Raw genomic sequence first — 11,751 nt, 5'->3', positions numbered from 1 at the left:
GTGGATTTCTAGAATGGGTTACAGCTGCTTAGAAGCTCACTGCAAAGCTGGGAGCCCGCACCTCACTCTCACTGTTTTATTTTAAATCCAACAATGGTCTAGACAGAGCCAAAAAAAGAAGTGACACTGTCTTTATACTTTGGGAAGCATTATATGCACAGTGGCAAGTTATTGGTTTAGGGTTAAATCATCTCAGTGTTTGTCTAACATATATGCTTTTATGTGTTTTTTACCCAATCATCCATAGTGGAATTCTTCAGGGGAAAATGACGAGGACGAGGCCAGAGGTTGTAGTCTGGATTCAATCTCAGGGTCAGCCTGTCACTGTAACAAACCTAACCATTAGGACACCTCTAAGGGAAGTAGGATTTAAGCTAGTTGCATGATTGGCAGTGTGCCCTACTGCTCTCAACCCCACCTCAGCCTCAAAGGGGCTCTGAAATGAATACACTGCATGACATATGATAATGTTATGCACAGACACAACTGCTGACATGGAATGTGGCCTTGTTAACTGTATTTGGGCAAAAACCGTGAACCCTTGAGAAAAGATGAACGTCAACTTTTATATAGTTATAATAGAATAGAATACAGTTGTGTTTTGTGATTTAGAGAGAAAGGATGACCTTTGAGTGAGCTGACAATTGAGTACAAATCCCTCCAGCACATCAACAATAATCCGCTCCTGGAGCAGAATGACTACACAAGGATGGGAGCAGGCATGACATCTAGTGGTCATTTGTTGCATTACCAAAGCTGGAAAAACTTGGCTGAAGCAAGTTGGAAGATGGGAAATAAACAGCATTGTAAACAAAAATAAATTAAACAAATGTTTTGTATGATTAATAGATTTCTAATTTCTTAAAGTCTAACCACAGCTAAAGTCAGTTAGAGGCTACAGAGCATGTAGCTTAAGGTCAATGGTCAATCAAAGTGAATCTGTAGAGGCGACATCTGAAGCAGGCTTCTTACCGAATCAACTTCTCTTTGTTTGCCTGCTTGGTCAGGCTCTCCAACAGACCTTTGTCATCCTTATCTGTAAGACACAACATACAAAGGGACAACGACGAAGAGAAGAGAAAAGCTATTGTTAGGGTAATAGAACTTGAATAAAACAACTCCTTTATGATTTCATTAAAATGTTGCAATATCCCTTTTACACAACCAAAAAAGTACAATTATGCTCTGCAATGCTATACTGTTTTGCTTATGCTGATGTTTGCATGGCCATTTTCATGGATGTTTTTACCTAATTTGATTGAAATCTAACCTAAATGATTTCAAATTTGACAAGTAGAATTTGAGTTGAGAATGTTAACCCTTTTGTACCATCCCATGTCACCTCTTACTTCCTCTCTAACTTTCAGTCAGACTCCGTCTACCTTCTCATCATCAAGGACAACACACAGCTCTGCAGGGGAGCATGTAGGACACTAATGATCTAACATACCGCTCTTCATTGAGGCAAAACGCCCTGGCAACACACAAGGAGAAAACAACTTAATTATTTCCTATTCGTAACTAATGTTGAAATATTAGAACTTAATGAAAAAAAATACTTTAGATGGAAAGAAATCAGTACCATCTACGGTCAGATTGGAAGCGTGTGACATATTGGTGTGCGTCGTTGTCCTGTGTGCAGATGACCTCTGCCCTCTTCCCCTCGCGCATGATGTAGCAACAGCGACGGCTTGTTGTGATATCAAACCCGTCTTTCAGCCGGCAGATATGCATGTCCTTGGAGGTGGAGACTTGGATTTTGTATCCACTTTTTCTTCTTTTATATTCAGTCTGAACACATACAGCAGCTCTTGTTACATGACTTATAGTGAAATAACAAGAAATATACAGTCTTCTCATGAATAACCTTAATTAACTGAACCTCAATTACTATGCTTCTGTTCCTGCAACCCCAGAGGACAGCCACATGTCCTTGTGAAGATATTTACATGCTCCAGCTTGCACCTTAGGCAAGTAAGCATCTTGTTAGACACAGGAGTAATAAATGAGCTTGTTGTGAGGAGGGAATTTCTTGGATTACTTTCAACTCATCACTAGGAGGGAGGATTTATTATGCTATCCATACGTCTTCATTTGGATGATAGAGGGAAGATGAACTTGTTAGGCACAGCTATGAAGAAACCATGCCTCTAATCGCAGGGGACGAAACCAAGGCAGTAACTGCTCATCTCCAGCGATTGTGAAGGGGGGAGTTTGTTTCTTTAGAAATGCTAGCTCCACTAAAAACAGGAAGATGCAGGCCTTCAGGGAAAAAACAAAGCATAACAAAAAGTTTTGCCCTAAAATACGAGGCCCTACGTTATCTTAAAAGTGGCACAGTGCCAGTGAGGTCTGATGGTTTAGTCTCCAGTGTCACTGACTTTCACAGCCTTAATCTCCTGGGTGTAGGTCAGACCATCCTCGGACAGGGACACGTCAAACTTTTCGTGTCTTCTCACTTCCTTTCCCTTTACCTGCCAAAACACCAACACTTCTGGGAAAACAGTTTCAAAATTCCTTTTCAGTAGTGTATTTCCCTTTTTTACATGATTTCCTGTAATGTTGTCAGTACATTTGTGTGTTACTTTAATTTCCTAGCTGTCAAAAACTCCTGCTCCAAGAGAGCAAACATATCATATGCTTATGGAAAAATGTCTTTCTGAGTCACGTACAAACCTTCCAGATGAGAGGTGCATCCGTCTTCTTAGACAGGCGGACATCGGATCAAAGTAAGACAGGAATTTCAGAGGTCCATCTGAAGGACAGGAACGAGTGAAAAAGACATCCTCGTTCCAAGTATATTATATACTTAATCTTGTTAACACTTCACTAGGGAGGAAGCCATGCCAAATAGTAGGAATTGTAAGCTACAAAAGATGTCTGGCAATAATTGTCTGAAAGATGCGATGACAAAAAAGTCCCTTAAGGGAGAGAAAGCAATCGCTGATTGATCATGAAAAAACAAAAACATTTCTGCTATCCAGTAAATGGGATGAGAGATGTGAGACAAGACAAAGAACTGACAGTAAAGAACATCCGATATGCATGTATGGCCATTATGCCTGAATAAAACATGTTCCTATCTGTTAAACAAACAAACAAAAAGAGAAAGTGACACTGAGGTAATTTAGTCAATGAGGACCTTGTCTCTCGGAGTTACGAGCAGTTGGAAAGACTTGAGTCTCATTCTGTACTTGCCTATGACGTTAAGCTTGGCTGACAGTCTCTTGTCTGCAACCTGCAGAGTGTAGGTGCCCGTGTCACTGAGGCTCACGCTGGTTTCCATCTGTTCCACTTCGTATTTCCCATGAGAGTACTGGATCCGCAGCAGCTCTGCGCCCTGAATTGTAAACAAAATGCTAAGATGAAAGGGGACGCAAGTTTTTTGGGATAGAAGAAACACTTTTGTATATAGAAACTTTATTCTCAACATGCAGGCATGTCAGTTCTAGAAACCACTGCATCCTGATGTTTGGATCTTCTAGTTCCAAGATGGTGTAGAAGACGATGTTGGTGTCAGCTTTGGCAGTGATGTCCTCTAGGGGCTTCAACACAAGTACAATCTGGAAAATAAATAATCACACCTTTTTTTTCAAACACACCAAGTTGACTTTTGTGTTGCTATGCGACAACCCTTTGTTGCCATGGCTGTGCTGTGAGACATTACAGTTTCCCCCCCCCTTTTCAGTTCTTCTCTATTTTTAGCTGTTTTACATCCAAAACCTTTTCTTCCTTATATGTGATCCTGCAGTACCAGACAAGCTTCTGTATGACAGGTCTAACTCCAGCTCCACTTTCCTCTTTATCTCCTTCCACTTCTTGAGGATGCCTCTGAAGTCGGTGAAGCCATGCTCGGCGCAGATCCTCTCGTCGGCTCCAGCCAGGATCTTCAGCATGTCCTCCTCTGTAGGTTGCTTCTTCTTCTTCCTCTTCCCCACATAATTGCACATGGAGGTATCAACTATGCATGTGTGTTTACATGCCAAAACAACAATTGTTCAAGGGATTTTATGCCATGTACTGTGTCTCTAACACTATGAATTTGTGCAATGATGGCTCAGTAGCATCTGCCCCTACAGGCAAACATGGTACACAGTGCACCTCTTTAGATCTCATGCTGTAGATATTTCTGGATGTGTGCCAGAAATAGATCTATGAGAAGCCCCATCATACCATGACAGGTTTTAGGAGTGTCAGGGATAGTATTAGACAGCAGGCTTGTGTTCGTACCGCTTCTTCAGCATCTTTTTGAAGTCCAGCGCTGGATCTGGGATGAAAAACAGATCATCTTAACCTGAGGCACTGAGCATTTAAATTAAGCTGAAGACATAAATAACTATCGGGACTAAGAAAAGTTTACATAATACATGATAAACTCACTGTCTGTAACAATGAGAGATACAGAATAGGTGGCTTCTCCATGCTTTTCGACGGCAATGCATTTATAGACATCAGCATCCTCCAGGGTCAGGGTTTTTTAACTGAAATGGAGAGAATTCGTTACATACAGGTGACATAAATTACATGGAAATTGCTTGCTTGTTGCTCACTGGATGATCTAAAACTGTCATACTGTCATCGCAATGTCGGGTCACTTTAAATCCCACTGCAGTACTTATGAGCAGCAGAAGGAGGCAGTGCCATGCTGGGAATACCCAGTAAACATTTAGCGCCTCAACTTAACAGTCATCCCTCACCAGAGAAACAGATGGCAGGGGGAGATGCATATGTCAGCACCCACAAGTTAATTGCTTTATAATAGCTATTTAAGCTTCACTTAAGCTCCGAGGCTGGTACAGAGAAAGTGCTAAATCCACTCCAGAGTGGTTATAGATAAAAGGATCACAGAGAGTTTTTTTTCTTTCTCCCTACTTTTCCTCATGATGCATGGTGTGCCGTCTAAGTTGAGAGAACCAAGATGGCAGAGCCCCTCCGATAAAGGAAAGGCTGCACAGAGCTGCAGGACTTAGAGCAGTGTGGTGTGGTCAAACACCTTTTAAAAAATGTGCCACAGTATCTAGGAAAACGCAAAAAGATTTACTTGTGGAGTTTTTAATTGAATTGCTTATAGGTAGTAGAAGATAATGGAGCTCTAATCATACATTTTAGATAATTGATTAGCATGTTTGGACTGAGGTAATGGATTTGTCAAATATTTAATAAGGTTGTTGTTTTTAGGTCATATGCCACCAATGAAGCAACCAGAAAAAGGTTTGATGTATGCTACTATTGTTTATTGTGTTATAAGACTTAAATAACACAAACATAAAGCTGACTAATTTACTAAGGACTAACGTCATATGAAACTACACAATGGAGAAAACTGAGGAGACTCAATATAGATGGGTGTTCAAGACAAACCTCATATTTGTATCAGGACCAGTGTTAAACCAATGTCTTGGGTTTGATTTCAGGAGTCAGCGAGATCCTTTAATAGCTGAAGAACTCTGTGAGCTGTGCAGTTTTAGTGACAAAGCACGAGTATATGCTGAATGTTTTTCTTGTCATCAAAATATTTTGTAGTGTCAGACAGGGGGCGTCCGCTGGGCTGAGGATTCCCCGTCACCTTGGCCTTGAACAGAGCATCGTAACCTATCTTATCAGACAGATCAGGTTAATGCATGTAATCTGCTCGAGATAAGTGAGCAACAGAGTTAGTACTGTTACTCCTCTCTTTAAAACATAGTTAATGTTGTTAACACACATAACAACATTAACTAGAATCAGGGAATATTGGACCGAATGCCCCTATCTTTTCCTGTTTTCCTTTATTAGTACCAGTGAGTTTAAGGTCGTCCCATGAATGCTGATTCTATGGCTACTCCGCAGTGTTCTGCATATTGTGACTGAAGTGTCTTAATCTATAATTCAGGTAGAGCCAGGGTGAGTTGGGCTCAAACTTCTGCAGTTTATGCAGAAGTCATTAGTATTCAACAGAAGCAGCAAAAGCTTTTTTCCTTTTACAAACTCTATCAAAGTATCTTTTAGCTTTGTGGGGGTCTTATTCTGGACATTGATCAGAGAAAATTAAAACTACCTTCACCCAGAGAGCGAAATCTCAAGTTTACACATAGAAACAAAAAAAACTTTGACTTCTCTTGCTCGTGTCATCTGGAGTTTCTAGGCAAACTATGAGTAAGGAACTAAAATTAGCTCTCGTATAGTCTCAAGGGCCCACAGTTGTTAATAATGCAATGTGAAGAGGGATATTAGGGGACGCAAAGGGCATTTCTTTAAATTTCAAGCGAGTGGGATCACCTCACCCTCTTGGGCAATGATGGGGCGCAGCTTCTCATCAAAATCTGTGACAGACTCTCCCTCGGGATCTGCATGGATTTCTGTACCTGGCTGAAGGACTCCTCCACATCCGAGGTCTTAAGCTGGGCCCCAGAGTGCTCTGAGGGAGCATAAAGGACATCATAATCATGTACAAACAGGCAAGCTATGCAAATCTGCCTCACATGCAAATTTGATATTATCATTATGACTTTGAGTGTGTTTTTGTTGCACTAAAGTACATAAATAATGTAGTTAATTCGCCATAATATTGGTAGGTATTTGGCCAGAAGTTTCTAATTGCAGCCTGACATAATTGAAAAGTTTCAAACATAAAAAGCACTGTTATGCAAAGTGGAAATACATTTTAAAGCTACTATTTTGACGCTCTTACTTTCATCAATTGGGCCACTTTTGCTTAATAAATTGATGTCTCTATGTCTCACAGTTAAAAATGGTTATATTGGCAAGCATGACAGATCAAGAAAAACAAGTTGATCTTGGTGGATAATTCCTACCTTCCATGGTCCTCCAGGGAGACTTTTTGCAGCTTGGTGGAGCTTGTGGAGGTGGTAAAGGTGGAGGTGGATGAGGAGTACATTTGCATATCTGACATCGATATCACCTGGCCCATCTGCCGTTCCATCTGCTGCACTCTGCCCCCAGTGGACTGGAGGAGATCTTCTTCCATTATGATGACGTTAAGGTGGATCCGATGTATGCCTGGTTAAAACATACACAATAAGGAATGTGAGATGACAGATATGGCAGAAAATAGTCATTTTATATTGCCCCCAACAGAAAGGAGAAGTAAGGAATAGTCCTAACCATCCTCTCTAAATGTGCACACGAGTGATTGCGTGCAGGTGCTCTGTCTTAGTGGTAATTGGGCTTGTGTATCCAAAAATGCACATCAAAAAAGATTGAAAGAGTCTTCCCTAATTCTGCTAGCCCTGTGCCCCTACCTTGCTCTATCATATGCCTTTCAACAGTGACTACAATAGCCCTTTGCCTTTGCCAGACTCAACAAAGATCCAATTAAAAAGGTAATTCACACTGTGTGAGATAAAGCATTGTGTTCGTACCACTGATGAACTGTGCTCTTCCTCTGGTACTTTGGAGTCAGGTTGCTCTCTAGTTCCCTGTCCCCATGTCTTTCTTTCAGCTTGTGTGTGTATAAGCTTTGGATTGATGTGTATTGCTACCTTTGCCTACAGATGATGTTTCCATGTTACCAGAGGCTGAAGAAAAAAGATTACATACATTACAGCTGTTCAAAGCCTTATGCAAGGGACTCTGAGCTCTATCAATTCTTGTATTTAAAAAAGGTATCACTCAGTGTTCCTACTTGAGAAAATTCAATACACAAAAATAAACTGAAAACTCAGTGCGCATGATCATGGCCATATTTACAAGCTTGTATCAAAATACAGATTTTTTCAGCAACAGCCTGGTTTCCCCATGTAAATGTGACATCACAAGCGAAAGGAACAATTAACCAGAAGATTAGTCTCTGAATGGAAAATGGAAATTTAGCTTCTTGCTGCAAAGACACCACATGTTGGGGTTACTGAACTAATTAGTTCTGGAAGCTTTGACTCTGACTAAAGGAAGTTGTTTTTGTGGGACCACAGCAAACGCTTTGAAAGTGTAACTTTACAGTTTAAAGGAGGAGCAAGTGACTGTAAGCTACAAAGTGCTGAACAGATTGCTGTCTCACTGTAGGTGGAACACAAAAATATCTATTTACCTTCCTTCCTCTCCCCCTCTGTCCTTGATCTCTGTCTGTTTCTTTTTGTAACAGCAAACACCATGGCAAATTGCAAAAACTATTTTTTGCCCACTCCCCCCTGGCTCTATTATTTCAGGAAACAGGTCTAACAGACAACAAAACTTACTTGTATTAGAAAAGCCTTTACTTTCTTACAGATTTAGTCTGTGCTCCAGGTTTCTGGTTCAACTGCTTCCAGCCCAAAATCTCCTCTTGTGATGTTCTTCATCCAAACCCTTCATATAGTGAGTTCCTGCCAAGGCTGGAGCACTACTGTGTCCTGTCGCTGGACAAATAAGCTTTGATCTGTCCTTGGTTTGCCGGCCCAAGCTGTCCTGAGCTGGGTCACTACATCACTAATATTTCCCATATATTATTGTACTATTAGGTTGTTGGTACTATTTATAATATTGTATTATTGACACCAAATATTATTTCGCGAAAGAGCTTACTGTATCATTTAAAATGCAAGTTGAAATAGTTTAAAAGAAATCACAAAAATGACGAAGAGTAATAGTGTTATTTGTTGGTATGTGACCTTGTTTGGACTGGCTATTCGGTGCCATTTAGGCTGTGAGCTGTTGTTTGCTTTTTAAGCACTCAACTACAGTGTGGTGATCAAGATCATCCACAAGACAACATTTCTTAAACCAGTATTGAATACTGTTTGCTTCCTAGTTCGGAGATTGTTAAGAGTAGCTACTGCCTAATTATATTGCTAGCTCAGTTACCATCAGCAACATGAATCTCCGGCAGAAACTCCCTTTAGGTAAACGCCAAATTATAGGATTAGATTTAGGATCAATGACATGAATTCAACTTGTTATTTCCAGAATTAGCCAATGTAAAGGAAGGAACATCGAATCAAACCACAGAAATCAAGAATCAACAGCTCCCTCAGTGAACCCGTTGGTCAGTGGCTACATAAAGACGTTGTGAGTACACTGTTACTTTTGTAATTGTTCATTTTGTAAGTAAATAATCTTTTCAATAGTATTTTCTGTTATTTTATTAAACTATGGCATACAATGTCCAAAATCCTGAATTGATTTGATTTACATTTATTTGCATCCTTGAAAAAGCTGATCAAGTTGTTAAAGGTAAACCCAACAGTAGTTCATGTAGGCCTAAGACTTGAGCCATTGGTACATTTGTCCCAAAAATATTATGAGACTTATTGAAATTAACATCGACATTTCTGAATGTCATATTAGCTAACAGAGGCTATCCAGATAACTGATAAAGTGGCTTTCTGTGGCTCATGTTGTATATTTCCTTTTCCAGTATTTTCCACAATGACGTCATGGTTCCTACTTATATTTTTAGATTAAATCTGATATATTAATATTTCACCTCCCCTGAGGAGCATTAACAGGTTACACAGTTGAAGCACCCATGTGTGAGCCCTGACTTTTAGGATTTCCGCTCCCATTACAATATTTAGTTAATATTCCTTGTTCAATGATCTTGAAAAATCTCATTATCGAAGCTGAGTAATGAATAAATGTTTTATCCCTAGTCTGTAGTAGCTGTCGTGTATATGCTCTTGACATAACAGCAGGAAGCACTTAAGTGTGATTGTTTGGATTGAGAGACAGGAAGAGGCAGAGAAAGACGTGAGAGACATAGAGAGCGAGCCTCATTGGCATTACTTGCCTCTAATCCTCTTTGCGCTACACCTGGCTGGCATACTAATGATGAAGAAATGACCTAGATTTCTCTCTTAGCGCATTCTCACAGCACAAATCATAATGAATGAGTTGGTGGAATTTTATTTTGTCAGCATTGAAACTGAGAAAGAGGCCAAGCATGGATATTCACTCTTGGTGAAAGACAGGCTCTGGTGTTAGTTGTTTGAGATTCCTCAGTAGCTTTGTGATGAATGCAGTCTATGCCTTTTAGAAAAAGGCAAAGAAATCATACGTGGTACATCATACAGCGTGATGTCTTTTGACAGTATCCTCATAACAAACATGCCACAGCTAAGGAAACTGCAGCAGTCACATTTTAAAATTGTTACAGCTAATATAAGACAGCAGAGCTATTTTTACTGTTGTGTTGTTCACAGTTAACACTTCAACTGTTTAAATGGGAATGTAGCTTGCTGTTTAATTCACTATAGCAGTGCCCAACAACACCACTGACAATATTTTTGAGAAATAAAACATTTCAGAAACTGCAGATCTACAAAAGGTTAAGTTGGACTGGTGAGTGTGTGTGGGATTGTTGCTAAAACTTTTTGAAGACCCAGTCAGAAAACCCTGCAGAATGCTGTTTAATACAACCAGCAGCTGTAGCTTATGTGATGTTAAATGCTCCGTCTGAGCTGAACATCTCTGGAGAGATCTAATTTTTAGATCTGTCAAACCGTATTTGGATGAAACAGCTGCAGAGGAGTGCATCTGTCTGTCTTTGGTGTGTCTGTGTGGGATGCTGGGCAGGGGCTGAATGCAGAAATGATAAAAGTCAACTTCTCAAACTTGTAATACTATAACTTTTAAAACAAATGTAAACCTACTTTGAGGATTTGCCTGGATTTGTGGGTGACAAATACACCATTTATTCCTGTTTAACCAAATATTTAAAAAAACATTTGCCATTCCTTCCTTCTCCTCTCCCCTGATCCTTGCTCCCTTTCAATTTCTCTTGCTGCATCTCCACTTCTCTTTTCACCTCATTCCTCCTCATCTGTTCACCTAACCCCAACCAATATCGTATTCCCCTCCTTACTCATCTGTAAACATGGAGGATTGTTATATCCCCAGTAGGAAATTCAATAGGGCACAGCGGAGCAGAAAGAAATGGCACTCCACACCTGTTTTAGGGAAGATGAGGCACAGCCACAGAGGGCATGGGCAGAACTTATCCGGAGGGATGCAGGAGGCAAAAATCCCTTAATCCCTGTGACATTTTAGCTCAGACCTCATGTCAAAGTCTGTTGAGCTGCTGTGCTCGCTGGGAAAAGGGAAGGTTGGAGGAGTCGGAGGAAGGATGCATTTTAAAGCGACTAAAGAAGGCTGAAGGAAATTCAGACAGCAAAGATAGAGACAGACAAGGCAGATGTTGGATTAATAAAAGGAGAGACATTTTAAAGAGCTGCAAGATCAGATGACGTGCTTATCAAATCTGCGGCAGCCTTGTTTTGAGGTCAGTTTCTCCTCTGCTGCTTGTCTGCATAACATCTTCGCTGTTCAAATATCAAACACCATCACACATCAGAGATGATGTTCTCTGCATACCAAGTCCCGAGTGATGCCTTTCCCTTCGGCTGTGCTCAGTAGTATCATGACTTCAGCCACACTTTGACACCTTTCACGGCCGCCGGGTACTCACTCCTCCCTGAGGGCTTTGTCTCTGTAGAACCCCAGGACACAGCAGCTCCCCTTCCCTTTTATCAGTCCCCTCCTTGAACACCCTCTCTGTCCGTATCATCCCACTGCACACCGCCTCCTCTTGGATTCATTCAAGCGTGGTCATCCCCGGCAGGTTGTTCCTAAAGGTGCCAAATTCTTCTGCAGGCATGAAATACTGAGGAGACAGACAGGGGAAACGGCATTAGTTAAATTGTAACCGGAAAAAGACTGAGAATTTTTCAGCTAATATTATTGTAGCCAGTTTCTTCCTCCCCATGCATCTTGCCAATAAATGGGCCCTATGCATTTTTTTCTAACTTTCTTTTTAGCTTAAATGTAAGTTAAAAGTGT

This window comes from Eleginops maclovinus, chromosome 2 (genome assembly GCF_036324505.1).
Source record: "Eleginops maclovinus isolate JMC-PN-2008 ecotype Puerto Natales chromosome 2, JC_Emac_rtc_rv5, whole genome shotgun sequence".
Taxonomy (NCBI): Eukaryota; Metazoa; Chordata; class Actinopteri; order Perciformes; family Eleginopidae; genus Eleginops; species Eleginops maclovinus.
This window is presented reverse-complemented; position numbering follows the sequence as displayed.